Here is a 24,605-nt window from a genome sequence, read left to right as displayed (position 1 = left end):
ACCTTTTACAAGGAATCATGTCTGCATTAACCACAATACTTGTGGTCGGAATGCAAACAAAAAACACACTCTGATAATATGATGCATTGTCTTTGAAACTGATTGGTCCACACCAGCGACAGCTTTCTTTGAAGCCTCGTCTCAAAACGATGTTAGACCAGAGGACGCCAAAAGACGCCTTTTGGGGAAAAGGGGAAAACCTATTCTCATGGCCAAATCATGTTTCAAAAGGGAAATAATCGAGAACGCAAATTAAGCACGGGTACGTGAGTTTAGAACCCTGTGTGCTGATTAAACATTGTAAAAAAATAACACGTTTTAACGATTCAGACGCAAAGGGGTTTGAATGATGCGCTCAAGGTTAAAGAACCACCGGTGTAGATTGAGTAGTTTGAATGGTTGGGGCACGGATCCTATGATGGCTTGCTGGTCCGTGAATTGTAAATACAAGATACCAAACAGTGTACTTTGACAGCGAGGAGCATACGCAAGGGGTTGGGGTAAACGTTTTTTTTTAAACGAAATCACAACCCCCACGAAGCATACAAGCGGCGTCGTATGTGTATTAATGAGTTGAACGACTTGGCAACAGTGAGTGGAGTGAGTGCAACGGCAGAGCCCCGGGGCACGGGTGGTTGTGAGCACACAAACTCCCTCACTCCCCCCCCCCCGTGTCTCACCAACCACGGGGCGCAGGGTAAACTTGGTAAACCAGCGACTCGTAGAGATACACACTTCAGTTGGTACGTAAACTTCAGATACAGAGACTCAGAGATTCACTCAGGTGGTACATAAACTCAGATACATAGAGACTCCTAGAGATGCACTCAGTACATAGACGCATAGACACTCAGAGATATAGACTCAGAGATCCATGGACATACATAGATGCACACTCATTGAGAGACCCATAGAGACGTAGAGACTCTGACACACAGCGACTCGTAGGCTCGCAGGGACGCATTCAAGACAGGCTCCAGGCAGTGCACAACGTGGCCAAGGTGAACACGCGCTGTGGTGCTCACAGCAAACCCGCTGTTCACACCCGACCAGGGGGTATAGCAACACCGTCCAACACGTGGGGGGGGGGGGGGGGGGGCGGATTTCGTCGCCGTGGCTCGGAGTCGGTAAACCCTCGACAATTGTGTTTGGGGCGTTAAGGCTCCTCGTGCACGTGCAGCCGCCACAGGCGAGCAGACGGAGGAGAGCCGGCCACGAGCTGTGTGGTGTCACCTTCACCCGAGTCAATCCCGAGCCACGCGACTCTGCGGTGGGGCGTGCGGCTGGGGGGTGCGCACTTACCTCGGACTTAAAATCCACGCGAGCCGACTGCAACAGCGGCGTAGCAGCGATCGAAGTTAACAACAGCAGCAGCAGCAAAAAAAATAAACTCTGCCCCGCACTCACTTCACTCTCAGCGATGACACGCCTCCTACAGAACTTCCCCGTTTAGCCTTCACAGTTTCTCTCTCTCTGTGTGTGTCCTCCTCCTCCTCACCCACCTCTCTGATCACAACCCAAGTTGACTAACTGGGCGGTAACCTGTGGTGGGGGTGGTGGCTTCATCATCATCACCACCGCCGCCAGACTCTCTCCCTCCTCCACACCACTCCCTTCGCAGCCCGGACCATCCCGCTCGCTGTTTCAAGAGCGTTGGGGTGGTGGCGCTTTCTGCCGTCCCATTGGCGAGGCTGCTGAGAGAGAGCGAGAGGCGGGCGGGGGATGCAGGCAACGTGCACCACCCCCTCCTCTTCCATGCCTTGCTCGAAGCGGGCGCGTTGGAGGGAGATTGCCACTAGAGGGCAGAGGCGGATGTCTGAGCGGAGGCGGTCCCCCTCGGCACTTCCCCGATTGGGCCTCGAAGTGCATCATACCTGGAAGCCCCGAATCAGTGCCCCAACCTCGTTACAGACAAATTCACACATTGTTGGTCAGCCCGTGCCCCTTATACATCTCAACGTTCATCCTACAAAGTCCCATCAGGCTACTATAGTATACTACTATACCACTACACTATCATACCTGTCAACCCCTTATCAGTGCCCTACCTTGTTATAGACAAATTCACACCTTATTGGTCACCCCGTGCCCCTTATACATCGCAACCGTAATCCTACAAAGTCCCATCACGCTACTATAGTATACTACTATACTACACTACTATGCTAAACACAAACTAAACACAAATAGGCAAAAAATATTGCCCGTATCTAAACGGCTGCACGCCGTATGGACCTGAAAACTGAATTTCCCTGCACAAGAATACGGGGTAAACCGTATGGGTTGACAGCTGTGATGCATGCACCTGGCCTGGCACAAGCGCCACGGAGACGTCATCGCCACTTGGTGGCGAATGGCTGTTGTTGTTGATCATCTTGTGATGAGTAAACATAAATACAAAAGCAGACTGTAACACCCCACATCTCTACACCAGCATGTATCCTTCCACGCCCTTGAAAAAGAGCCGAGTAGTTCAATGGGTTATTTACTCGCATAATAAACTTCTTGTTTCGTTTGTGTTTTACACATTCCGTCAGCCACACGACCCTTCTGAGACTGCAACATTTCGGCAGCAACACAAGCAACATTCGGCACCGGTTCCGACTGCTCGGTGTCTCATCAGCAGTCAGGCCTCCTTGAAAACAAAGCTGGTGAACTGCCCAGATGTTGATCGGCAACGACCTCCTCTGTTAGATATGGGTCCGAGTTCGACGCAAAACCCGAGTCTATATTTTATAATATAAGTAAGTAAACGAATAATGTATACATATTAAGTTACACTGAAGCAACTCTGTTTAGTATTTTCTGAAACGTCTAGGCAGTTAAAACATCTCGATTTGAAACGACAAGCCGATATCAACCCAGGCGTTGTCTTCCTTCTGTCTTTACGATTATAACTTTCATCCCCTTGCAAATCCGCTGCTGGATGACAGCACCTGCACGCCATGTCGGCCATTGGGAGGGGGGGGGGGTTGTTTGACCAAACTTCACCACACCGATCAATGCACGTTGCTGAAGGAGACAGCCCAGAACCAGCTCAGGCGACACTCGCCACTGATGTTAGGCACGGCCATAAATCAGACTCAGGTCACCCGTGGGTTCGTAGCATAGTGCGCGTACCGCTGCGCCACCATTCCGCACACCGCCTGTACTGATCTCTGCAGCTGCGGAAACAGTAAATGGTTCTCGTCATGCGACATTTCAGAAATGAGCAACATCAGTTTTGTCACGGTGGGTTTTCTGAGCAGCCAGTTCTGACTCCGAACTTGGGGTACGGGAAAACCTGTTCTTTTTCAATCTCAGCAGAAATCAGAAATCGCAGGATTTTAGTCCAGGACTGCTGTTAAAAAAATGTTTGGGCTATACTGCTCTTTTTTTTAGAAGCGACCTGGCCACAAATTATACCTCGACGACGTGGCTTATCACGTGGAAATTGATAGCAGCCAAATACTCTCAAAGCATGTTTCTCAATATGGAGGCAGGAGGCCTCAAGAGAAAAATCCACGTGACCACTGGGAGAGAGAGAGAGATGCAAACTTCAAATATCCAGCAGCAGGCGTCAGGGTCGGGATCGAACTCACGACCTCCTGTACACCGGGCGAGGTGGTTAACATCTCCTAGCCACCGCGGGGTCAAAAAATAGTGCCGGCTCCAGCATGCGTCATAGACACAAGCCTGGTGCTTCTGAGCCACCAAAGTTGCCCCGCTCCTCATATAAAAGTAGTCCGCACGAGCGTCGCTTCACGTAAATCATCGCGAACGTTGGAACGCCGGGGACGCGGCCAACCTCCTCCGCACGGCGTTCTCCTGCCAACGTTCTCCTGCCAACGCGCCGAACGCGTGTGGCTTTATTTGGAAATTAGAAGCGGAGCGGAGTGGACTCGAGTTGAGAACGAAAGGGCCCGGCGGTAATTTTTAGCTCGCCTTTCTAAGATTAGACTCAAACAGGTTGGGGTTTTTTTTTATTCCTTGAAATGATGAGAACCGCGTAGCACGCGTTATTTCTCAGCCGCGTCTGGCGGATTCTACCCACACCTGATAAGCCAGGCGTCGATCTCAGAGCAGAGATTGCGAGGAGCCCATCGTCTGCCGGGATAAGCTGCTGAAGAAACGGATAACAGAAGTATTATAACAAAAATGAACACACTTTCGCGCAAATCTGGCCGGGCCGCCTGGTTCATGAAGAGCACGTTTGCGCACTGTCGTGTTCCTGACGATGTGTTAAAATGACACCCGCTTGACACTGCGTGATAATGAAGCACGGATGTAAGGGATGCATCGATGCATGTCGATGAAAATCGGTTCTTATGTTCGAGAGACATGCATCGAATTGTGCGCGCAGAGAGGAATAATTTTAAATGCACGCACGTCATTTGCAGATAACTTGCCGACGTTGTAATTAGGATGAGAGGGTACACCCAAAACTGTACGCACGTGACGTGAAAAAGAGATACAGATGCGAAATAGTGGCACGGCGCTGAGCACTGTCCCACTAAGCCAGGGGTGGAGTGGTGGTACAGTGTTGCGCACTGCGCCACTAAGCAAGGGGTGGAGTGGTGGTACAGCGTTGCGCACTGCGCCACTAAGCAAGGGGTGGAGTGGTGGTACAGCGCTGAGCACTGCGTCACTAAGCCAGGGGTAGAGTGGTGGTACAGCGCTGAGCACTGTGCCACTAATCCAGGGGTGGAGTGGTGGAACGGCGCTGAGCACTGTGCCACTAATCCAGGGGTGGAGTGGTGGTACAGCGTTGCGCACTGTGCTACTAAGCCAGGGGTGGAGTGGTGGTACAGCGTTGCGCACTGTGCTACTAAGCCAGGGGTGGAGTGGTGGTACAGCGTTGCGCACTGCGCCACTAAGCCAGGGCTGGAGTGGTGGTACAGCGTTGCGCACTGCGTCACTAAGCCGGTGAGCTGAGTTCGATCCCTCGCAGCAGCTGATATCGGTGGCGAGTGAAAGCCAAACCAACCCGGTCCTGCCCCCCCTCCTGCGCCGACCCACACTGAGCATCGCTACGAAGCACGGTCAAACGACCTCCTGCAATGGACACGGCTTTGAGAAGCATTCATTCAGCAGTGGATTTATAAAGGGGTGAAGATTGTCACTGTGTTATTATTACTTCGCATCTTGTTGATCGATTTGTTTCATTCACGACTGCATTTTTAGAGACGTTCTGGCAAGTGCGCAGCACTCCAATATTACATAGTTTGCATTCATGAAACTCAAGAGGTCGAGACAGATGCGATTCATAAATCATACAGCGAGAAGTTATAATGTAGTATTATAAGACTCCTATTGGACAGTTTAACTCCCGTCACCAGCCAACCAAAGGTTATTATTTACACTGCCGTGTCTGTTTAACACCTAGTAGGCTTTCGCGACCAAGATCATCCACAATACAGCTTTTTTTAATGGTTAGATGGCGTAAATATAAATGTGCTGTACTAAAGTGTTGTGTATTTACTCTCCAACACACCGGTGTGCTGTGCGAGTAACGAATTGGCACGTTATGTTTACGTGACAGACCTTACTAATCGGCTGTGTCGGGTGGTGGCGGGTTTCACGACACATTTATATATTTACTGCCGTGTCTGCTAATCACAGCAAAGCTGATTTCGGGATAGCCTACACACATACGAGTTTCAGTCTGATGAGTTTCCCATCGTTTTACAGAACTTGCTCAAATTAATTTATTCTGTTGTGTCTGCTGCAAAGTGCAAGTTTGAGACTCCCGTTACATAAGTTGCTAAGCTAAGGTTTCCGTGTATGCAAGTAACATACAGTGCTCATAGCGCGGTTGGCTATGTACGGTGGGAAAGAAGTTCAAATTATATACTTACATGATCCCATATTTAAAATAATATTCATGACTGCACATTGCATGTATGTTAAACTTCTTTCGCACCATATCTAGCCAACCGTGCTTATCGGAGGTGCGTTGTATAAACAGAAATGGTCTAAAGAAGCCTTCACGAGGCTGGATTGAAGGCGATTAATGTAATTTGCGTAGCGGAAGAGTTGACACACAATTGTATGCATTGAATAAAAGTGTAAAATGTTTGCTTGACTTTCAACATTCCAGTTCGCTGAAAAACCCAAGTCGATTGCCGTATGTGCCGACGTGACAACTTGATTTGATTGGCTCTGTCAGGTGGTGGAGGGTTATAGGTAAAGAATAGACATTATGCGTACACGATCTAACCCAAACGATGCCAATTTCGAATAAAAAAAACACTTAACATTTTTTTTACGTGAAGTGACAGATATGCGAAGGAGGCGATGCATCGCCCCGCTTTTTTACGCTCTCGGCAAATGTAGCGCTCTGATGTCTGCAGCGCTCCGATGTCTGCAGCGCGTGCTGTTCGGCACGAAGTCCGACGTTTCGCCGCGCGTGCCGGGAAGCATCTTCGGGAACTGAATTGACGTCAAACAAAATATGCTACGACCCCGGAAACGACCACGAATACCGACGTGGTGGGGGTCCCCAGAATTTCGACGGAGGATACACCGTCCAGCGTTCAGCACCGTGCAATTTGCGGTGTTACAGTGGCGAGATGTTGACTACCTCGCCTGATATACAGGAGGCTCGTGGGTTCGAACCCTGTATATTTGGAGTTTGCGTGTTTCTCTCCCCGTGGTAACGTGGATTCTTCTCCGGGTCCCCCGGTTTTTCCCTCCACAATTAGAAACACGCGTTGAGAGTATGTGGCTGCTATACATTTCCACATAGTGATAAGCCACTTCTTTGAGCAAATCATTTGTGGCCAGGTCGCGTCTGAAAAAAATAGCTCTACAGAGCAGTGGGCCTTACCCGGTAAAATAAAAAAAGAAAATAGTTCATAGTCTAGTTTCGTTTAAATTTCTATTTCGAATGCAGTTTGAGCTCCAGATCCTTCAAAGTTGCACCAAGGGGTCAAGATCCGTTACTTAACCCAGCAAATCCCCTTACGACGAGCACCCCGTTGGATCGTCGGCCGCGTTACGCAACGCACAAGCTAATCCGTTCTCCCGGCGACTGCAGCACATTCTTGCTTTCGTCGTCACTTAACGGCCGCTAAATTAGAATCCTCGCATTTATTCCTCTTAAGGGGGGGTAGGGGGGCTACGCGTGGGGGTCCAGTGGCAGGCTAATTATTTCAGCGCGATGATGGCCGGCCTTCGGGAATGTTTCCAGATTATCCGGCCACATTGGCTGCCGTTCAAAACTCCCTGGAACGATGTCACGCGCGTCCTACTTAGCGCGCCTACCTGCGTGTTAAAAATGAAGGGACGTCGGGTCTTTTCAGATGTATCATCCAGGAGGGTTCTCTCACGGGACGTTCCATTTTGTTGTTGTTGTTAAATACCTCGCCTGGTATACAGGGGTAGTAGTGGGTTCGATCCCGATCCTGGCGCTTGCTGCATATTTGGAGTCTGCGTGTCTCTCTCGCTCCCCGTGGTTGCGTGGAATTATCTCCGGGTCCTGCGGTTTTTCCCCGCACATTTAGAACGAACATACGTTTAGAGTATTTGGCTGCAATACATTTCCACGTGATGATAAAGCCACTTGGTTGAGCTATCATTTGTGATGGCCAGGTCGCTTCTGAAAAAAGAGTTACGCAAGGCTCAGTGGCTCTCAACCGATGAAATGAAATTAAAAAAACGTTTATTGCTTAGTGTTAGTGTGGTTAAGGAAACGTGCAATGGTAAAAGACGCAGCCCTGCAACTTCTTGCTCACGCCGCTCGCTGGCGGAAAGGCCTCCAATAGGGAGCACCTCTCGAGGGTAGTTTTTTTGCCTCCTCTTCCCTGCCGGCCAGACGTCTCGGATGAGAATACCCACGCTTTAGCTCAACTACCACCTCCACCAGCGCCACCACACACGTGTGTCCTGATGATCGACTGACCGTGGTGAACCCATTTGTGCTCTCCGGAGGGATTTAGGAAACTTGCACCATCGTTGCCGGGCGTTTGGATCGAAAGCGGCGACATGCGGGTTGCAAGTCCAGCGTGCCAACTGATTACGCAATGACAGAATTGCCTCAAAGGATGATCCCGGTATTGGATTTGGAGGCAGCACAGGGATCGCAGGATTGCGCTGTGTAGGAGCGTGCGGGTGGGGACCCGGCCAGCGGTCTCGGTCAACCCATGTGGCCTGGGTCTGTGCCATGACCTCCTTGTCAGCAAGCGAGCCTTCGACAGTTCACGTGATAGCCTCAAAGTGCACATCGCGTGGTGACGTCATAAGCCACTTGAGTGGCAAATGCTGGGCTGTTGTTGTTGCTGTTGGAGTCGGAATAAAAAAAAATACGCGCTTATGCAAGAGGACTCCCGAACTCTGCCACAGAATGGTTGGAATCTGAGGCCTGTATTTACTTCTACAGACAGTGCCTCAATGCTAACCGCCTATCTATTATTGTGAAAGTAACATAAAAACCGTCCTTATTTCCCGTGTGCTCCTGTAAAGCTTTGACCGAGAGGCGAGGCTTTTTCAGGCATTTCCTGTTGAAATGGGATGGTTTGGCCATTTCCCTATTGAGTATTTTGTGAGTGGGAAGAAACCGGAGTTCACAGGGGAAAAACTTCATACGTGCAGTATTCCCTTCGTTGTTGTCACGAAATTGCCAGCCGCGATTTTGGCAATCTGCAAATCGCATCTGGAACTCTCCACGACTGCTTAGAGAGAGAGAGAGAAAGTGACGAGATAAAGTTATGAGATGTGTTATCATGATATTTTTTGACACCATCGCATCAATCCCTCTATTTAAGAAACGAAACAGGAGGGTTTCTTCACAAATCTGGCTGTCGCCTGATAAAGCTAGTTTTAATTACCGGCGAAACATCGTACTCAGATTTTAAACATTGTGGATTTGCTCTCCAACACACCGGTGTGCTGTACCAGTAACGAATTGGCCACGTTCTGTTTACGCGACAACCCTGGCTAATCGGCTGTGTCTGGTGGTGGCGGGTTTAACGGCGCATTTATATATTTACGCTATCAAACTAAAAAAAACGATATTATGGATGATATGTTTTTTCAATGTATTTCACAAGTTATTTATTTATTTAGGCCAATGGCATCCCTCGCGAATAACGAGGGGATGCTGTGCAAGAAGCCAACTCTGACATTAATCCACAGAGACAGGTCAGCGACCTCTAGCTACATTGCTAATTCTCCCCTCGCCTTGTAGACCCGCAGGCGTCAAAACTCACGCTGATCCCAACACGGTCCACCAGCCCAGCCAAAACGTCTCCAACACTAAAATTCCCATCGGCGAGGCACCCACCCTCCCTCGGTGGAGACTTCTCCGGTTGGGGCACGCACCTCCCAATCTTGAGAGTGCACGAACGGAACGACGCCGACATCCCTCGAGGGTTGTCAATGATCCCAGGCTCCCGCCCTCTCCCCCACATCTGTCAACCCCTTATCAGTGCCCTACCTTGTTACAGACCAATTCAAACCTTATTGGTCACCCCGTGCCCCTGAAGCATCTCAACGTTCATCCTACAAAGTCCCATCACATCGACGAAAATATGTTTTTTTGCCCGTATTGAAACGGCTGTACGCCGTTTGGCCCTGAAAACAAGAATACGGGCTAACCCCGTGTGGGTTGACACGGTATGCACATCTCCCACGCCCGCAATGTCCCTCCCCCCAACCGCCACTGTGACACACTCGTGAATGCCCCCCCCCCCCCCCCGGTCCAATCCTGACTCTTCTATGGCCTCCGTATCATCTCCCCCAGAATCCCTCGTCTCCAAACTCCAGATCATACAAAATGTCACCGTCAGACTCCAACGACAACAGTTGACGTCACCACCACAAAGCGGCGGTGACGTCACCACACGACGTGCACTTTGAGGCTATCACGTGTGGTACACGAAGGCTCGCCGGCAGGGAGGTCACGGCACAGACCCAGGTGCCATGGGTTGGACCGACTGGCAGAGTCCCCACCGGCGTCCACACACAACCCAATGCTCTGATCCGTGCACTGCATCCCAATCCAATACCGGATCAACCACAAGATCGCACTCGCCCTCTCAAACGATCCTCCATGGACTTGTCGCTTTCCTTCCTCTCCCCCCTCATCTCACGCTCCTCAAAGCTCTCATATCGCTTTATCCCGTCCCCACTCTCTCCTACCTCACCTGTCTCATCTCATTCTCCTCTCCTCCACGCACTCCCCTCTCATCTCACTCTACTCCACGCACTCTCCTATCTCTCCCCTCTCATCTCACTCTACTCCCCTCCACACTCTCTCATACCTCTACCCTCTCATCTCACTCTACTCCCCTCCACACACAAGCCCATGGGCTGCACGAGTCTTACAGCTGCCTACTGTTGTTTTTGAGCTAATCTGGCCCATGTCTTCCAATAACCCCAGCCCAAGTGCCAGCATCATGACCCACTCAGGCATTAAAGTCACCCAACAGGATCTACTTCTCCCCTCTAATCTCACTCTACTCCCCTCTACGCACTCTACCCCCCTCAATGCTCTCTCATACCTCTGCAAGCACTCTCAACTGACTTTTCTTAACGGTCAACATGTTGCCTTTGACTTGCCTATTTTCTCTAATCAATTCTGTACAAGCTCTATAAATTATTACAGCATTATCCTTGTTTACCGAGGAAAGCCTCACCGAGTCTCATGGCTCTCAACTGAGTAATCTGTGGTGCCATTCAAGTTTGGACCACGATGCTGGCACACAATGGCCTACTCTTGCGAATTATGGCACGGGATCGTTAATATCCACTCTGAAGCAGACAGCACGTATTTTATGGTTAGCCCAGCACCGCTGTATTAACCAGATGCGGCCGCCGGATTCGAACCGCGAACCTCTGCAACAAGTGACGAACGCGGCTACAGCTGGGTCGCGTCTTCGACCTAAATCCAAATCGTGATCGCTGTGGCCCTGCCTTCACAGCGCTGTGTTCCAGGCAAATATCGCCGCCAAAGACAAAGATCCCCCGTATGGCCTGTAACAGACTGTTGTGGCAAGTGCTGTTAGCGAGCAGCACCTATGAAGGCCGGCATGGCACACGAAGGGAGTGGGTTGGCAAGCACCACGCCCGGCGACCTCTGTGTCCCCAGCGGCGATCTTTTTACACACCGCACCAGCTACTCATTTGAGGCCGAGTTAACCTAAGGGAGGGCCCAAGACCGGTTCATATTATCGTTACTGGTGTTGGTGACCATGAGCGGGAATCGAACTCGGGTGGCCGGGTTCGTCGCGCAGCGCGTTAAACCGCTCCACTGCACTCCACGGCGCTGTGTTCCAGGCACGTACCACCGCCGTCACCACCACCACCACCGCACCCCAACGCTAATATCGTCGTGACGTCTGCAAAGGATAATAAACTGGATCCCACTCCAGAACACGGGGCACCATTGGGAAATTAAAAAAAGCGGTGTTTGAGCGACAGACGATGTGCAAGCCTCTTATCCCTTTTAAACGTGGGATAGAGCATCGGGCCCAGCAAGCCGGCTGGCGTGCGTACACGCGCGGTCAATGCCGCGGATGTTTACTCGGGGTGTTCAATCGAGGATTGACCCGTCGATTAAAAACGCGTTTTTTTTATTTTTGGTCCCACAATTCACGTGTCGCAGCGCGGTGTGCGAGAAGCGACGAGGTTCATGAAAATGACCGATCGACTCCTGGCGAGGCTGCGGGGTCCCAGCTGTGCGAGCAAATTGAAAGGCTCGCGGACCAAACGGCATGCGAATGAGATGCTAACGTACATGTTAGGACGAACGCAACGACCGCGTAGATAAAGGGGACTGACCGCGAATTAGAATTTAAAAAAATAATACAAAACGGGTCGTTGAGACAACGGGACGCAAAACGAGTCGGCGCTCGAATACGATGGTGAGGATTTCGTGACAATCGGATCAGCGGGTGCGTCGTTACATCCCTAATTCACGTCCACAAGTAGCCCAGTCCCAATAAATGCATCACTATTATTATTATTTTTGCAAGGACTGTTTACCCGAGAATATTTTTTCATGACGGGTCCTGCCAGATTTTCGCTGAAATAATAAATAATATTTGTTTATAAACATTCAAAATGAATAATATTGTTTTTTTTTACATTGCGCCCTTTATACGCTGGGGCAGTGTTCTTCCCTACCTCTTAGAGGGGAGGGAGGGGGGCACTTTCGCCGATAAAACATCATCAGTGGGAGGAGGGCCGCCACACATTTGAAACCACTGGGGGTTTGACAGCAGCATACCTGTCAACCCATAGTGTTTACCCCGTTTTCTTGGACAGGGAAATTGAGTTTTCAGGTCCATACGGCGTACAGCCGTTTCAACGCGGGCATCAAACACAATGTTTTGTCTATTTGTTTGTGTTTCTCCCTTGTGATGGGACTTTGTAGGATGAACGTTGAGATTTATAAGGGGCACACGGGGGGTGACCAATAATGTCTGAATTGGTCTGTAATAATCTAGGGCACTGATAAGGGGTTGACAGGAATGCAAGCTGCACGGTGATGATGTGGGGGGGGGGGGTGTTCGTAATTTGGGTGTTGTCAGGGGGGGCCCACGTCAGGGGCCGCCCTAAAGGCCACTAAGGGGCCGCCAGTCAGCCCGAGGGCCTTGCAATGAATGACACTGCTGAGCACTTTGCATCACACTGGGAGCTGTCTCTGTGCTGCACAAGTCGACAGAGCATCTGGCCTGCAAACAGGAATTAATTTGTCAGCAGGGCGGGAGAGTGGGGAGGGGCGATGATCCGTGCTATGTTTAATCTCAATCGAGTAATCCGCAGGTCATTTTTCAGCATTGGGATGTTTGCCAAATACGAGTTACGTTGTACAGTTTTGTTTTGAATGTGAAAAAAAGTGGGGAGACAAAGGTGGTCGGGCGCGCGTTGTTCTCGCCTCACACCATGCCCACGTGCGTTGCGTCGACCGTGGCAGTGTGTTCCATAGCTGCACCCTGCCCCTACGGTCAACGCCGGAACACGTCATCGGAAATACCACCGTCCTGAACGCGAGTGTTGAGACTCGTCGAGGATTTTCAGGCCAACTATTATAACCAAACAAAAGTCTGTAGAGCTCTTTATCAGAAGCGACCTGGCCATCACAAATGATCGCCCAACGAAGTGGCTTATCATGTGGAAAATATAGCAGCCAAATACTCTAATCGCATGACGTTCATTTTAAATGTGGAGGGGAAAACCGGAGGACCTGGAGAAAAATCAACATGACCACGGGGAGAGAGACACGCAAGTTCCAAATATATAGCAGGCGTCAAGGTCGGAATGGAACCCACGACCTCCTGTATACCAGGCGAGGCAGATAACATCTCGTCTGGCTCAAAGAAGAGGAGTCAAAGAGACGCAATCCTGCTAAAAGGAGAAACCAGTCCAGGGTGATAAACACACCGTAGCATCGTCTCTCAGGAGTTTTGAAAGTGCGCCAAGCCTAGGAGGCGCCCACTGAAGGCCAAACGACAGAGAGTGATGCGTCCCACGTGTACGGCTGGAGTTTGTGGAGTTTTCAGCGCTGGCTGCTTCTACAAGATAACCCATGAATCAAGAGGCCTGTAACACACTTCCAGGCACCCTAATGCATCCACTGAATTGCGTGAAATAGCGGATTGTTTAAAATATTTCGTTTTGCCTTTTGCAGCCTAAAATTCTGAGAGACAACAGCCCTAGTCCTCCTGGAGGTCTTCCGGTCACCCGCGCACGCGATCGTACGACATTGCGAGCTACCCCATGCGAACTACGGACAATCACAGCAGCGGCAGCAGTTAGTGGGCGCTACGGTGCAGAAATGTTAACTATCTCGCCTGATATACAGGGGTGTGTGGGTTCGATCCCAACCCTGACATTTGTATATTTGGAGTTTGCATGTTCTCCCCGTGGTAACGCGGATTTTTCCCCGGGTCCTCCGATTTTTCCCTCCACATTTTAGAATCGACACCACGCTTTTAGCCTATTTAGCTGCTATACATTTCCACGCGATTAGCCACTTCGTTGGGCTATCATTTGTGATAGCCGTGTTGCTTCTGAAAAAGAGGTCAGTGGGGCCTTATCTGGTAAAATAAAAAAAAGTATAGTTTAGGAGTTTTTAGTTTAGCAGTTCATTCAGCCTCGCCTGAAGCCCCCCCCCCCCCCCCCCCATGTCTTTCAAGACTTGGATATGGCTCTTTAAGTTGCTGTTCGCTAAGCCACACGCAAGGGCGGAATACGAGTTGTGTGCCCGCAGTGCTGTGTACACACACACACAAACGCGACCCCCTCCACTGAATTTTGTAATCTCCAGGGACAACACCCCACCCCGCGCGCTGTAATCCTCCGCAGCCTTGCACCAACAGCCTTGCACCAACACCGGCCGCCCTTAGAAACAACGGCACCGAGGGGCCGGCGCTAAAAGGATTCCATCATCTTTAACTCTGCGCCAGGTGAAATACACTCGGCTGGACGGCTTAGGAGGAGGTTAAATCCGTGCCCCTTGTCAGAGCACCGAGGCAGCAAAACCCACCACGGACGATGCCTGGGCTCCGAGCTGCAAGGCTCCAAGCTCCAGATTAAAGATGCAGAAACGTGCGCAGAGAGGCGTGGAGGGGGGGATGCGTGCTTGGGATTACGCTGAGAGACGGGAAGAGCAACAGGTGGATCAGAGACGATGCATCCAACAACAACAAAAAATCACAGACGTCCCCGTTAAGAAAGTAGGATTTGGGCAAGACACATCTTTGTGAATTCGTGTACTTATGCAATTTGAAGTTCTATACGTTACACGTTTTTTTATATATTTTGAGTGATTTGCTTACCTTTTCCTATACTTTCCACTCCTATCGTTTTTTTTTTTAATTGTGTGTCGTTGTAACTTTCTGGGGGAAAAAAAGCTTCATAGCTCATCGGATTTCTCCAGGATCAATATTCTGATTGTATGGGACGGATGATTGCCGGTGATTGTGACTATTGACGGAGAGCGGCGACCGAAGGAGGGAGCATGAGCATCCTTTGCGGTGTTGGAGCAATGGAATGAGCTCTTTTGGACAGGTGCCAGATGGATTGTTGCATCAGGAGACCGAGACAGATCACAACGGCCTGGGGATGACGACGATGCTGATGCATTGCCGCTGCACTCCTTGCTCAAATGAGCGCTGGGCAGTGACCATTTCTGATTACACTTACTGACTAACTAACTCACTTACTCCTCTTCGCTCCCTGTGGAGCATAAGGCCGCAACAAGCCCACGCCATGCCGGACGGTCTTTAGCAGCTCTCTCTGATGTTGTGATTTGGCGATGTTTACACGCCACATCAGGTACTCATTTGGGGCCGAGTCGACCTAGGGGATGCCCAGTTCAGATATTCGTCACTGATGTTGGCCGTGAGCGAGAATCCTACTCGGGTCACTGGCTTTGTAGCGTAGCGCGCTAAATGTCGTGACATTGTTCCCACCACGAAGACAAACATGCACATAGACAACAGCCGCCATTCGCCACCGAGTAGTGATGATGTCACCACGGCGCTTGTGCCAGGCCACGTGCACTTTAAGGCCACGTGAAGTGTCGAAGGCCCGCTGGCCGGAGGTCACGGGACAGACCCAGGTGCCATAGGTTGACCGACCGAGATGACTGGCAGATGCTGTCAGCTGTGCCACCCCTACTGTGCCAAACTTGCTGTATTTTAATAAAGTATTAAAGCTTTCGTGACTGCATAAAATTACTCATTGGTTTTTTTCGTTAAAGTCACGTATGTAGAAATACAATAAAATTATATTAAATTATATTTTTGTTTTAATATTTTTTTAGTTTTTTGTTTTAATATCATTTTATTGTATTTCTACATACGTGACTTTACCGAAAAAAACCAATGAGTTGCTGTGTTTTATCCGCCCGGCGCTCTGCTCGTTATTGTGAGCGTCGCTCCACACAATCAGACAGCCAGCCGGACAACGCAGGCAGACACGCACAAACACGCAGGAGTCTCGCACACACACACACAAATGCTGTATAACCTGTACTGTCTGTTGTTGAACGCTGGCGAGGTGACGCTTCGGGTGATATTTTAGCTCGCATGGTATACGAACTGCCAGAAGGGACGACACGGTCCTGGAGAGCTGAATGGAGTTCACAATAACTTACAAACAGTCGGTTGTGCTCGACCCAACGCAGAAGATCCCCTGGGTGTGAGCCCATGGTCCACTCTAAACCGCATCCGTTGCACAAACCATGCCAGCAACTCTCTCCAGTAGCAGTGTGCGACTGTGGTCACCCAGAACAGACACCGTGCAACGTATAACCACGCAATGCCCCGATCCACACACACGAAGAAGGAGACATCACGGCGGTGATTATGATGATGATATACTTCTGTGCTCGCTACTCCTCACGCGGTTTATCTGCTGGGCTTGACCCACCTGAACGTGGAATTGAAGTCGTTGCTCTGCATCTACACCAGCCTTACAATAGAAGAAGACTGCCGAGCACTGCACGCACTCCACACACACACACCGTGAACATCCACGCGTGCATGGACATGTGTGCAGAGCACGGAGATTTACCCCGCCAAACCAGAACCCGATTGTGGCTTCCCAACCACGCGCGGGTGTTGAGACAGCAGCTGGTAAACCCGATATTCGTCAACCAATTAATAAAACTCGATCGCGAACATCAAAGCATCGACTACAGCATCTCAAACGATTAAAATACACATTTACAAAGTGGGCTCAGGAGGAAAATTCGTTGGCAAAGCCTCCGATTTGCACGGTTGGCTACGTGCGGTGGCGACAGGGGTTCAGCAGGCACGCATACAAAATACGACGAGATAAATCATGATACTCAACGAAACTATTTTTTTGTTTTTTTTTACCGGGTAAGGCCCACTGAGCTATATAGATATTTTTTTTCCAGAAGCGACCTGGCTATCACAAATGATAGCTCAAAGAAGAAGTGGCTTCTAGATTTAAAGCTTTCGTGACTGCAAGGATCCATACTCTTTACCGAATAGAACCAAAGAGTAAGAAGTGGCTTATCACGTGGAAATGTAGAGCAGCCAAATACTCGAAACGCGCGGTGTCGATTTCTAAATGTGGAGGGAAAAACCGGAGGACCCGGAGAAAAATCCACGGAGAGAGAGACACACAAACTCCAAATATACAACAGGGGTCGGGATCGAACCCAAGAGATCCTCCATACCAGGGGAGGCAGTTAACACCTCGCCGCCGCATCTGTATCTTTGATATTCGTTTACGAAGGATGAAAATGCGATGCATTGACCACTGCATTATTGCGCCGCCCAGCCAAAGCGTTATCTTCCTGGACTCCGTTGGGACTGACCACATATGTAGTAGTTTCATATGTAGTAGCTTCATATGTAGTAGCTTCATATGTAGTAGCTTCATATGTAGTAGCTTCATATGTAGTAGCTTCATATGTAGTAGTTTCATATGTAGTAGCTTCATATGTAGTAGCTTCATATGTAGTAGCTTCATATGTAGTAGCTTCATATGTAGTAGCTTCATATGTAGTAGTTTCATATGTAGTAGCTTCATATGTAGTAGCTTCATATGTAGTAGCTTCATATGTAGTAGCTTCATATGTAGTAGCTTCATATGTAGTAGCTTCATATGTAGTAGCTTCATATGTAGTAGCTTCATATGTAGTAACTTCATATGTAGTAGCTACATATGCAGTCGCTTCTACATATGTAGTAGCTACGGGCCCCGCACTTTCAAGGGCCCCCGCGCGAAATGCTTTCAAGCTATCAATTTCGGTTCAGTGATTCTGCACTTGCTCTATTACTACAGTACTATACTGCCTTCAACTTTAACGAACGACTGCGTGTTTAAGGTTAGCGATTTGTCGTTATTATCTGGCTGCACAGCAAATTAAAAAAAATACAATTACTTTACTACGCAAGTAAAAAAAATCGTGTTTTAATGTTTATGTTTTCATTTTAATTTCGGGCCCCTTTACATCATTATGCTACAGGCCCGGCACTTCGCTTCATCTGGCACTGGCCACTGGAGCTCACGCAATCACCCACGCGGGCTGTCGCCGGCAAACGCCGTGTCGGGGGCATGGCAGGCGCGGCCACTCGGCGTCTGCCTGTGCCGTTGGCGAATTCCAAACATTCCAGCGGGGCCCAGACATCAATAACAACACGTAGGCTTTCGCGACCAATATTATTCATAATCAAGGTTTTTGAGTTAGATCGCGTTATTTATAAATGTGTCGTAACCCTCCACCACCCGACACGGCCAATCACCAAAATATGTGTCACTCTACAACACACCGGTGGGCTAAAGTAGTGAATTATTTGTCTTTTGTCAACGTGACACTTTTTTTTTGCTGATTGGCCGTGTCGGGTGGTGGAGGGTTACGACACATTTATAAATAACGCGATCTAACCCAAAAACCTTTATTATGATCAATAACAACAACAACCACAACACAAAAGCAACACCCCCCCAACCACCACCAACGCGTCCCGCTACACACCTGCACGCCCATTCTGCACCGGTACAGGTGTATCACCTCCGCTCTGTACGGCGTGTGTGTGTGTGTGCGCTGTGTGCGCAATATTGAACTTCTTTTGCACCGTACGTAGCCGATCAATGCTAATCGGCGGTGCGGGGAAAGGACAACAAACTAAACACAACAAAGCGATTCTAAAGAAATTGCTTTTTTCGAACGAGATTATTTAAAAGTGAACAGCCTCCGGTTCAGGATGTGTTGCAAAAAATGTGGGGCTCACAAAGCGAACCCCGCAAGAGAATAGACAGCTTCCTGCCGAGTAGCCCTAGAGTAGTACAAACACAGCACACAGAGTAAGTATACACAGTACACACACACTACACACAGTACACACACACACTACACACAGTACACACAGTTCAAACACAGCACACAGAGTAAGTATACACAGTACACACACAGTACACGAACAGTATACACGCAGTACACACACACACACTACACACAGTATACACACGCTACACACACAGTACACACAGTACAAACACAGCACACAGAGTAAGTATACACAGTACACACAGTACACAAACAGTATACACAGTACACACACACACACTACACACAGTACACACACAGTACAAACACAGCACACAGAGTAAGTATACACAGTACACACACAGTACACAAAGAGTATACACAGTACACACACTACACACAGTACACACACAGTACAAACACAGTACACAAACACACACAGAACACACACACACAGTACACACACAGTACACACACAGTACAAACACAGTACACAAACACACACAGAACACACACACACAGTACACACACAGCACACACACAGTATACACACACAGTACACACACACAGTACACACTACACACACAATACACAGTACACACACAGTACACACTACACACACACACAATACACAGTAGACACACACAGTACACAGTACACACAATACACAGTACACACACAATACACAGTACACACACAATACACAGTACACACACACAGTACACACACAGTACACACACAGTACACACAGTACACACACACAGTACACACACACAGCACACACACACAGCACACACACAGTATATATACACACACACAGTACACACACACAGTACACACAGTACACACACAACACACAGTACACACAGTACACACACAGTACACACACACAGTACACACACACAGTACACACACACACACACACAGTACACACACAGTGTACACACACAGTACACTCATACAGTACACACACACAGTACACACAGTACACACACAGTGTACACACACAGTACACACACACACAGTACACACACAGTGTACACACACAGTACACACACACACAGTACACACACAGTACACACACAGTACACACTACACACACAGTACACACTACACACACAATACACAGTACACACACAGTACACACACACAATACACAGTACACACACACAGTACACACACAGTACACACACACAGTACACAGTACACACACACAGTACACACACACAGTACACACAGTACACACACACAGTATACACACACACAGTACCCACACAGTACACACAGTACCCACACAGTACACACACAGTACACACAGTACACACACAGTACACACACAGTACACACAGTACACACACACAGTACACACAGTACACACCCAATATTACCACCACGTCCGACCGCACAGCCGCACGTCCAGGGTGCTCCAGATGTCCCGTGACCCCCACTTAATTCTCTAAAACGCAATATTTCAGCAAGGCTCATTTAACACAGAAATGGATGTGCAGAAACTATAAGAGGTTGTACCCTCCCTGGCACCAAACACAGGAGGCGTCAAGATGTGCAAACACCAAAGAGACACACAACACACAACCCCATTGGAAGGCATCGCGCCTGCGATAACCACACAACCCATTGCGTGTGGCAAAAACATGCGAACAAAGGCGTTCAGGCAATATGCGCATCGCCTTTGAAACTGACTGGCCTACACGCGAGGGTGTGGGTGGTCAGAACCACGCCCGGACGCCTTTGTCTCCCAAGTGACGATGTTTTTACGAACCCCACCAGGTACTCATTTAAGGCTGAGTTGACCCGGGGGAGGCCCAGGGCCGGTGCAGATAATTGTCACCGGTGCTGGTGGCCGTGAGCGGGAATCGAACTTGGTTCTCTGCCGGGTTTGTAGGGCAGCGCGCTAACGGCTGCGCCACAACTCCCCCATACAATGCACACAAAACAAAGATCCCCCGTATAGCCTTCAACAGACTGTTGGGGCAAGTGTTGTCAGCGATCACGATGCACGCACACACACACCTGCTCATTGTCCCACAACTAAGTTCAGCTGGGAGTGTGGGGGAGGCACAGCTCGCTGTGACTGAGGACAACAACAACAACAAAATACACACATTGTGTTCACTCTCTCCACAGACGCTTCAAATAATAAGCCACTTCAAGAGCCTCAACCAGCTCCTCGTGCACAATGCGTGCGTGCGTGCACAGCCCTATTGTGATGGGGTCCGGGATTCCACCACCTCTTTTTCCACCGCACAAGCGAGCCGTTCTGGGGCCGTACCCTAGCCAGCCCGGCGAGGCATGGGAGATGCCTGCTTGTTGTTTTTTTTTCCCACTGCAGAATCCGAGCCGTGCCGCTGACGTCACGCGTAAGGAACAAGTAGAGTTGAAATTAAAAAAAGGAGCTATTAACCCTTCCCCTGGTCCTGATTGGCCCTGAACCAGTTTAAGATGTTAGGGTTAAAAATATATATTAAAATAATTCACCTGCAAAAAACTCTTGAGATGCAAAATCTCATTTGCGAGGGTGCCCAGGTAAAGCCCTAGTTCCCTGGTACTGAACATCTGCGGACAAAATATCTTTATAGCTCCAGTATTTTAAATCCAAATTATTATTCTGATTGTTTCTGACTCGGCTTGGTAAGCAGATGGTGGAGATCCACCCCGATGATCCCAGTGCTGGCTGGGATTGGATTGTAGTGTAGTTTAGGATGGTGGCTCAGATTGGCAAGCCAGGGTTGCCATTCAAACAGCGGCTCTTGGGCCATCAGCACGGTGCATAAACACTGAGCCAACCCCAGTTACCACTGCCCATGGAAACTGAGAAAATCACTGAGCCAGGAAGGGCAGGTGGGAGTGAGACCCAGCGAGGCGTGGAGGAAGGGAGGCATTGAGTCCGCGGTGGGATGAATGAGACTAACAAAGAAAGACAAAGATCCCCCGTATAGCCTGTAACAGACTGCTAAGGACAAGTGCTGTTAGCAAGCACCTATGAAGGGCGGCAAAGGCACCACGCCAGGCCGCCTTCGTCTCCCCACTGGCGATGTTTACACACCGCACCAGGTGCTAATTTTAGGCTGAGTCAACCAAGGGGGGGAGGGGGGGGGGCCCTGGTCCGGTTCAGATAATCGTCACCGGTCTTGGCCGAGGTTCGTAGCGCGAGTCCACTGACCGCACACACAAAGCCAGTGGCAGTCACTTAACAAAGTTAGTCATGTGATTTAGTTTTTTAATTAGAAAACCAACAGACCGTTGACTTCCCGTTCCCCGCCAGGGTGCTCGAGTTGGACTGGCTGGGAGCGGAGGGGGGGTCGACAGAGGGCGGCTCAGGTATTTTCCCATCACCAACCGCCACGATTAGACCATCCTCCCTTCCCTGTAGAGTAGGAGTTAGTGACGTCATGTCACGCTCGCCCTCTGGTACGATGACGTCACGAACGGTGACGTCACGCACAGGGGGCGGGACGGTGACATCATGCCCCCCTGGGGGATTTAAGCTGGAACCCGTCACGGGTTCAGGGTTGTCTGGAGAGTCCCTGAACGTGAAGGGTGGAAGTCGGGGCCCGGGATAGGGGGAAATTAGCATCAGGCTAGGGTAGCCTGCGGGTGTGCTAGGGACTTCCCCAGTACCCTTCCCCCGGGGGAGCGATGGGACCCCGGGGTAGCCTGTGGGTGCTAGGGACCTCCCCAGTACCCTTCCCCCGGGGGAGCGATGGGACCCCGGGGTAGCCTGTGGGTGTGCTAGTGACCTCCCCAGTACCCTTCCCCCGGGGGAGCGATGGGACCCTGGGGTAGGGGGAAATTGGCACCAGGCTAGGGTAGCCTGTGGGTGTGCTAGGGAATCCCCAGTACCCTTCCCCCGGGGTGTGGAGTGTAGGCAGTGAGTGTGCAGTACACGGAGTCGTGTGCGAAGAGAGGTCTTTAATAAAACAACTGGCGCAAGCCCCTACACGAAGATCTGCCTCCGAGTAATCATTTACGCCTCAACACTTTTAAACGGAGGTCCCCTTGAGCTTCTGGAGCTCAGCCCAGGAGGGGTTTAGGCCACGTTTGCTCAGACCCTTGTCACCTTTTCGCCAGGGTTTTTTTTTGTTTAGAGGCAGTCCCCCTGGCTAACCTGGTTCTTTCTTTCTTCCGTACGACTGCTGATGTAGATGCAGAGCAACGACGACGATTTGACGTTCGGGTGGGGCAAGCCAGACAACCTGCCCCAGGAGCAGCGGAGTGGATCATCATCATCATCATCGCTGTGATGTCTCCATCGTATTTGTGGATCGGGGCATCGCTTCATCCGTGATACGTTGTACGGCGTCTCTTCTGGATGACCACAGTCGCACACTCCTGGAGAGAGTTGTTAATTTTTCATTTGTGCATCAGGGTGTCCCGCATCTGCCGCTGTGCTGGCTCGTGCAGTGGATGCGGTTTAGGGTGGACCAGGAGCCTCGTGGAAGATCAAAACCCAGGGGGATCTTCGTCTGCGTTGGCTGCCTGCTGGACAATGTTGCAAATCCCCGTCACAGCGGCCACCGCGCAGTAGAGCCGGGTTGGTGCTCGGGATGGGGCTGAGGGTTGGTTGGGTCCTAGCACCACCCAAAAGTCCGTGTGATCTACCCACCCATGCTCACTCTCTACCCACGTAGCGGTGAATCACAGTTACAAAGACAAAGATCCCCCGTGTAGCCTGTAACAGACAGTAAAGGAGCAAGTGCTGTGAAGCGAGCAGCACCTATGAAGGCCGGCACGGCACGCGAGGGGTTGGGTGGCCAGCACCAAGCCCGGCCGCCTTTGTCTCCCCAGTGACGATGTTTACTACACACCGCACCAGATACTCATTTGAGGCTGAGTCGACCTGTTACCGTTCCCCCCCTCTCCACTTCCATCCGAGATGAGCCAGAGCCAAGTCTGTAGCAGAGCCTGTTCAGCCCCCGTGAGGCCACACGCACCTCCGAGTCGCGCGGCTGGCTAGGTACGGTGCGAAAGAAGTTCAACATACATATTGTTCATACACGCGGCGCAATGCGTGTGGCCTCATCACAGATTTTCTCGACCCCTGTTTCCAGAAAACAAACTAAAATTAAACTATAGGGTGGCCCATAAGTCTGGAATCATCGGGGAAAATAAATAAATATTCGTTTTGTTTCTGCAGGCCCAAGATGTCTCTGAGTAGTCAGGAAGAACGAGTCTAGATAATTCCACTCGTAGGAAATCGGAGTCAGAGGGAGGTCGCTGTTGAATTAAAACAGACTGCATCCAGACTGCGAGCCAAATGACTCAGTGTTTTCCCTATGGTTACAGACTCACGGGAAACCCTGTATTCTTTAGTTTACCAGCTAAGGCCCACTGAGTTATACTGCGTAGCTCTTGTTTCAGACGCCACCTGGCCATCACAAATGATAGCGCAACAAAGTCGGCTTCTCATCATCGCGCGGGAACTCATAACGGCAGCCGGAATACTCTAAAACGCGCGTCGATTCTCAACGTGGAAGGGGGATTAACTCCGCACAGAAAAAGCTGCCCCGAGTCCGGAATCGAATCCGGGGACCCCTTCTTGCTGCGAGGCACGAGTGATTATCGACTACGCAGCCCGCACCGCCTCCCGAAACAACATACACGCTGTCTTCAAGCGCAAAACAAATAACAGCGCAGAGCTGTCAACCCACACGGTTTACCCCGTGTTCGTGTACAGGGAAATTGAGTTTTCATGTCCAGATGCCATACAGCCGTTTCAGTACGGGCAAAAAAGATGTTTTGTCTATTTGTTTGCGTTGGGACTTTGTAGGATGAACGTTGAGATCTATAAGGGGCACGGGGTGACCAATAAGGTGTTAATTGGTCTGTAACAAGGTAGGGCACTGATAAGGGG

The 24,605-nt window shown here is 50.0% G+C and overlaps 1 protein-coding gene across 3 annotated transcripts in view; it reads right to left on the bottom strand.

The window, feature by feature from the left end:
- Positions 1–24,605, bottom strand: part of LOC116943873 (uncharacterized) — a 146,328-nt gene that overhangs the window by 109,886 nt on the left and 11,837 nt on the right. The window contains exon 1 of one of the 3 annotated variants that reach the window (XM_032957155.2): positions 1,303–4,447. The exons of 1 other annotated variant lie outside the window; for it this stretch is intronic. The gene's annotated coding sequence lies outside the window, so the exon portion shown is untranslated. Of the gene's footprint in view, positions 1–1,302; positions 4,448–24,605 lie in introns of those variants that run through there. One more of the 3 variants, XM_076068134.1, reaches the window with a different exon arrangement.

This window comes from Petromyzon marinus, chromosome 19 (assembly GCF_048934315.1).
Source record: "Petromyzon marinus isolate PM22_M1 ecotype Great Lakes invasive population chromosome 19, UKy_Petmar_22M1.pri1.0, whole genome shotgun sequence".
NCBI lineage: Eukaryota > Metazoa > Chordata > Hyperoartia > Petromyzontiformes > Petromyzontidae > Petromyzon > Petromyzon marinus.
The sequence above is the reverse complement of the archived record's forward strand: the minus strand, read 5'-3'. Positions and strand labels throughout refer to the sequence as shown.